Raw genomic sequence first — 6,735 nt, forward strand, 5'->3', positions numbered from 1 at the left:
GTCTCTCTCTTCCCTGATATCTTCCCTCTCGTTCTCCGTCTCTCACTCCTGCAAACACCTCCCCTCCCGTCCTCTCTCTCTCTCTCTCTCCCCTACTAAGACCTCCTTCCCTCCCGCCCTCTGTCCCTCCACCCTTCCCACCCCTCCACAATTAGTGTCACACCCAGCCTCCCTTGGCGACAGTCAGTTCCTTGTCTTTGGTCTTCACCGTTACCCTCCCTTCCTGTCCCCTTCACACCCCTTCCTGCCCTCCTCATCCTCCCTTCAACCCTCCCTCCCTTCCCACCACACCCTCTCCTGCTGTTCCCTTCTCCTCTCTTCTACATCTATCTCTTCTCCCTTTTCCTGCCCCTTTCCCTCTTCTCTCTTATAATTTGACACTTTCTTCCTCTTTTCTTCCCCCATGTGCCGGTCCTTTCCCCTCTCCCCCTTGCTTTCCTTCATTCTTTTCTTCTTGTCTCTTTCTGCGTATGTTTTTTGTCCCTTCATCACATATCGTATTCTTCCCCTTCTGTTCTTCCTTTTTATTCCCCTTTCCCCTCCTCGCTTTCATCCCCCTTCCTCTCCTTACCCCTCTTTCTACCCTTTCATGTCTCTCTCTATCCATTCTCTCCACCATCACCACATTACATTTCTCAGGGACTATCTTCTCTCTCTCTCTCTCTCTCTCTCTCTCACCATTCTGCCCTTTCATTTACTTTACTACCTACACTCTCTCCCTTTTTACACCTCTCTCTCCCTGTCTCTCTCGTCAACACCTCTACTACCCTTCCCCCCTTTTTTTCCTCCATTCCTGTTATTATGGTATATTCTCCCTGTGTCTTTTCGTCTACCCAACTCTCTCCCTTTCTCATTTGCTTTTCCCCTCTTTCTTTTTTTCCTTTTTCTCCCAGGCCCCCCCCCCTTTTTTTTTGGGGGGGGGTTCTCCATCTGTCGCGTTACCAGTTTTTTCTGCTCTTTCCTCCCTCTTTCTCTCCCTTTTTCCTCCCCTTTTCCTGTTTTTATTTCTTGTTCTGTTCGTTCCATACTTGCTTGTCTTATTCCTCGTTCATTTCCCTACCTGTTCATTTCTCCCATTAATTTGTCTGCGATCTTTCATTTTCTATATTTATGTCTTTATCTCTTTATCTTAGTCTCTCTTGCCTTCTTTCATATATCTTTTTTCTTATTCATTTCACTTTTTTCCTACATTATGTTCCTCCTCTTTCACTGCTTCTTCTAGTGTCTTCTTTCGCTTTGTCTGCTCCTATATACTTCTCCTGCTGGACATCCTTCTTCTGCTTTTTTCCTTCTTTCTGTTCTGTCCTTCTGCCTGCCTCTTCTCCTCTCTCCCCTTCCCCGTCCGTCCCTCCCCCCCCCTCCTCTCACTTCCCTTCCCATCCCTTCTCATTCCTTCCTTCCCCTTCCCCTCCCTTCCTAACTCTTCATCTACTACCCCCTCCCCTCCCTTCCTCTCCTCTTTCCTCCCCTGCCCTTTCATTCCCTTCGCTTTTCGTTCCTTCCACTTTCCTTCTTCTTTCCTGCTCTTTCTCTTCCCTTTCTACCTCTTTCCTAGCTCTCCCTTTCCCACCCCTTCCCTTTCCATCTCTTCCCCTCCCATTTTACCCCTTCCTGTCCCTTCCTCTCATTCCCACCCTTTCCTTTAGTTCCTGCTCCTCCCCTTCCCTTCCCATTCCATCCCATCCCTTGCTTTTCCTTTCCCCTCCCTTCCTCTCCCCTCCCCTCTCCTCCCATCCTATCTCCTCCCATTCCCTCTCCTCCCGTCCCCTCCCCTCCCCTCCCCTCCCCTCCCCTCCCCTCCCATCCCATCCCGTCCCATCCCACCCCATCCCATCCCTTCCCTACCTACACAAAGTTATTCAGCTCTGGGGTTTGGTCAGTGTTTAGCAAGTGACCTAAACCCGCACACAAGTTAAAGCCGCGTACACGAATACACACACGCATACATTCATACATATTCATCCTCATTCATACATTTTACATACATTTAAGCACACTCCTTCATATTCATCCATGCACAAGTTGCAGCCGCACACACGAACACACGAACACACACACACACACACACACACACACACACACACACACACACACGCACGCAACCACCACCACGCAACTTCGCTCTCTCTCTCTCTCTCTCTCTCTCTCTCTCTCACACACACACACACACACACACACACACACACACACGCAACCACCACCACGCAACTTCGCTCTCTCTCTCTCTCTCTCTCTCTCACACACACACACACACACACACACACACACACACACACACACACACACACCACGCAACTTCGCTCTCTCTCTCTCTCTCTCTCTCTCTCTCTCTCACGCAGTTGGCAGGGGTGTAACAAGAAGGAATTACACTGTACACTAACTGTCAACAGATCTCATTCTCGACATTCTTCTCCCACTTTAAGTATATTAAATGGGTCGTCCTTGAGTAGGTGTAAAGGCAGCAAGACAAAAAATAAAAAATAAAGCATATGGTAAAGGAATAAAGGGAAGATAAACATCTATCTACTCACATTATCGTCACTATAAAAAGCTGTGTAGAATAATAATGTTTAAATAAATGATAATGTTTAAGTAAATTACGTTTAAATTAATGATAATGTTTAAATAAATTAGTTTAAATAAATGATAATGTTTAAATATATAATAATGTTTAAATAATAATGCTTAAAAAAATGATCTTTAAGTAAATAATGTTTTAAATAATACTGTTTAGATAAATAATAATGTTTAAATAAATAAATGAATTTTAAGTAAATGTTTAAATAAATGGTAATGTTTAAATAATAATGTTTAAATAATTATGTTAATAATGTTTAAATAAATGTCAATGTTTAAATAAATAATAATGTTTAAATGTCAATGTTTACATAAATAATCATGTTTAATAGAAAAAATGTTTAAATAAATTACAATGTTTATTTAAATGATGTTTAAATCAATGCACATCACAGACGAATTTTCACCCACTGTATTGCATATTTTGTCTACGAAATTCTACACATGAATGTTCCTTTATATGCCTCCTATTTTCATCTCCCTCTTTCTCTATCTACACTATCATTTCTTATCATCCCCTATCTCACTTTTATTCCCTCTTCTTCTCTCCTTATTCCCTCATGTGTAGTTCCTCTCTCTCTCTCTCTCTCTCTCTCTCTCAATTTCCCTTATTCCCATTTCAAAGCGACCCAGGAACGTGAGACTAATGCCAAACCCACCGAGCCGCCAAGCAGCCTTACATCTGTCTCTTATCCTCGCCTATCCGCCCAGACTCCCATATCTTCCTCTATCCTGATATTTCCCCCTTATCCCTCATCCCTCCCCTTATCCTCTGAGACATACACCACATCCTCGTCCTGTGTCTCCCCCCCCATTATCCCTCATCCCTGCCTCTCCTTCCGTATCCCCCTACTCCCTCTATCCTGCCGTCCCCCACCCCAACCCTATCCCCCCCTCCACTTCACTCTCAAGGTCAATTTAATCCATCGAATGAGGGGATGGATGGAGATGCCCTGCCCACCAACCTAATTCCACCCTCACATGCTAGGGAGAGAGGAGAGAGAGAGAGAGAGAGGGAGGAGGGAGAGAAAAGGGAGAGAAGAGAGGAGGAGGAGGGAGAGAAGTGGAGTGACAAGAGGGAGAGAAGACACAGAAAGAGACGGGAAGGAAAAAGGAGTGTGTATGCTGGGAGGAGTATAACGTAAATGGAAGAGGTGAGGAGAGAGAGAGAGAGAGAGAGAGAGAGAGGATTATTCAATCATATGATTGTACTAAGAATATGAAAATGAAACTATTATTGAGCACGATGGAAGGGTGAAAAGTTACTCTGAATTAAATACTATAATTGTAACTAAAGAGCATTCAGAGAGCACATACCTCCGCTAACGCCAATAATGTTTACGACATACCACTGCAACTTTTCCTGACCAGACGAATACTTTTCCAGCCTCACACAATCAATTAACTCTACGGTGTTGGTCTGCCCTGTTTCAAAATTTCAGAGAACGAATATCTAGTCAATTAATTCTACGGTGTTTTTCTGCCCTCTTAGTTTCACAGTGCGCACACCTCCGGCAATGACAAACGACTTTACGATGTCCTCAATATATCACATGTCTAATATTACTACTGTATGTGTATATCTTAATTTATCTGTTCATCAATCTTAATTGGTGTCTATAAATCTGTTAATCCATCCATATGAAATTTAATCCACCAAACGTCAGATGTGAAAAACAACCGGATACAAAATAAATAAAATGAAAAGTTAGAAAATTGGCTGGGCCTCTACCTGTCAAAAACGGTCAACAGGTAAACACCAATTAGCCAGCTTACCTGTCCTGACGCCCTGGATGGATTGGCATTCTCACCTGTGGGGAGAAATGAAAACGAAAAATTAATGTAGTAAAAAATTAGAATGCGATTATTCGGAAATCCGTCAAACAACAACAACAATAATAATAATAATAATAATAATAATAATAATAATAATACAGGTCATACCAATTAATACTTCATACCTATACTCCATTCACTTTAACTTGGCCCAGATATTCGTCCTTTGGCAGCTTATTTCACGTAGCTTAGTGACAGTAAAAGACAACAATACGATTCTACATCCTTTCCAATGCACTTCTTCGTGACTAGTGCCGTATTTTGATGTTTATCTCTCAACAATTTTATTCTTGTTCCTCTCCCTCTTTCTTAGTCTTCCTCTTCTTCTTCTTCCTACTGTTCTTCCTCCCTCCCTGCTCCACAACCAGCCTCTCTTACTTCTTCCTCCCCCTCCATATGTCCTCCTTGTCCCCATAAACTCCTCCCCTCCAGCCTTCCTGTTCCCTCCCCCTTCACCCCTTCTCTCTATCTAGCTCACTCTGTCACTATCCATCCTTCTCCTCCACCCACTCCTCCTCTACCTCTCTCCTTCCACTTCTTCCCTACATCCTCCCTCCTCGTCTTCTTCCCTACATTCCCCTCCCCTCTCTTCTTCTCTACCTTTCTCCTTTTCTTTCTTACCTCCTTTCCACCTCTTCTCTCCCCCCTCTTCCTCCCCTTCTCTTCTTCCCTACAACCCCATCTTCTCTTCTCTACACCTCCCCTCTTATTTCTTGCCTCACTTCCTCATCTTCTCTCCCTCCTCTTTTCCCGTATCCCTCTGTCTCTCTTACAATTCCCTCTGTCTCTCTTACAATTCCTCCTCCTTTCTCCTACCTCTCTCTCTCTCTCCTCTTCTCCCCAACCTCTCTTCCTCCTCGCCTTCCTTACTTCCCTCCCTCTTCTCCTCTCCCTCTCTCCCTCTTCCACCTCTCTTCCTCTTTTCCTACGAAGAAGAGAGACGGCAGAGTGAGAGGATAAATAAAGACGATGAAATAAACTAGGAAGAGCGATACTGAAAGAAAGGGTGGTGATAAAAATGGAGTGACACTGAAGGAATTGTATGGGAAAGAATTGTATGGGAAAGATACAAAGAAAGTGTTATGTAAAAGAAAGGAAGAAGATGATGATGATGATGATGAAAAAGATGCAGGGAAAAAGTTATACAGAAGAAGGGATGAAGGAGGTGATGGTGAAAAAGACGCAAGGAAAAAGTTACATAAAAAAAAAAAAAAAAAAGGGAAGATGGAGATGATGATGATAAAGAAGTTGGGAAAAGTTACATAAAACAAGGGAAGGAGATGATGACGAAAAAGAAGACGGAAAAAGTTATATAAAAGAAAGGAAGGAGGAGACGATGACAGGAAAGATGCATGGAAAAAGTTATATAAAAGAAAGGAAGGAGATTATGATGATGAAGAATATGCATGGAAAAAGTTATACAGAAGAAGGGAAGAAGAGGATGATGGTGAAAAGGAGGCAACACTTATATGAATTGTTGGCATCGAATGAGCTGACTGGAAGGGAATTATGTATGGAAATTAGCGTATAATGATGGAAAGGAGCAAGACTGGAAGACCGACATGAAAGAAGGACACATGGAAGAATTAAGTGGAGGAAATTAAAAGATGATGATGATAAGACAACACTGTAGGAGCCTGCAAGAGGAAGAGTTTGCAAGAGGAAGTGTTTGCAAGATGAGAAGAAGGCTACATTAATCCACTGAATCTGGTAACCCAATCTTCTGCTTATACTTCCTATCTCCAGACGATTTTATTCATCTTTAGGGTTTTTTTTTCGAGGTGGCGAGGGGTTGGACAGAGACTTCATTAACTCTCCCTCCCTTCACCATATCAAACATTCTTGCAAACTTGAAAAAAAGGCGACCAAAGCAGCAAGCATGATATATTACAAAGTTCTCGGGCTGAAGGGGTTAAAGGCCAAAAGAAATGGTATGAAGACATGGAGAAGGAGGGTGAAATGATCTGAGAAAAAAGTGTGTGTGTGTGTGTGTGTGTGTGTGTGTGTGTGTGTGTGTGTGTTGTTACGGAACAGAGAAAGATAATGTACACTTTAAGTGAGAATGCTAAAAATCACTACTGTCCCGTAAAGTTCCAGGTTCAAAACAAAAGAGTTAGGTAAAATTACAAGTTAAAGTTTAATGCTTAAACTAACAACAAAACATTCAGGACTCATAAGGATAATGTGATGGCAAATAAACAGGTTAAATATATGGTTAACTGCAATAGCCTCTATTAACACGAAATTAGCAAGAGTAAATTTATCTAAGTCAGCCCTGATAAAATGAGATACCAGATAATACTCAGTGAATGCCAGATAAAT

Source organism: Coenobita brevimanus, chromosome 14 (genome assembly GCF_032717465.1).
Source record: "Coenobita brevimanus isolate Jiangsu-jjx chromosome 14, ASM3271746v2, whole genome shotgun sequence".
In the NCBI taxonomy this organism is placed as follows: Eukaryota; Metazoa; Arthropoda; class Malacostraca; order Decapoda; family Coenobitidae; genus Coenobita; species Coenobita brevimanus.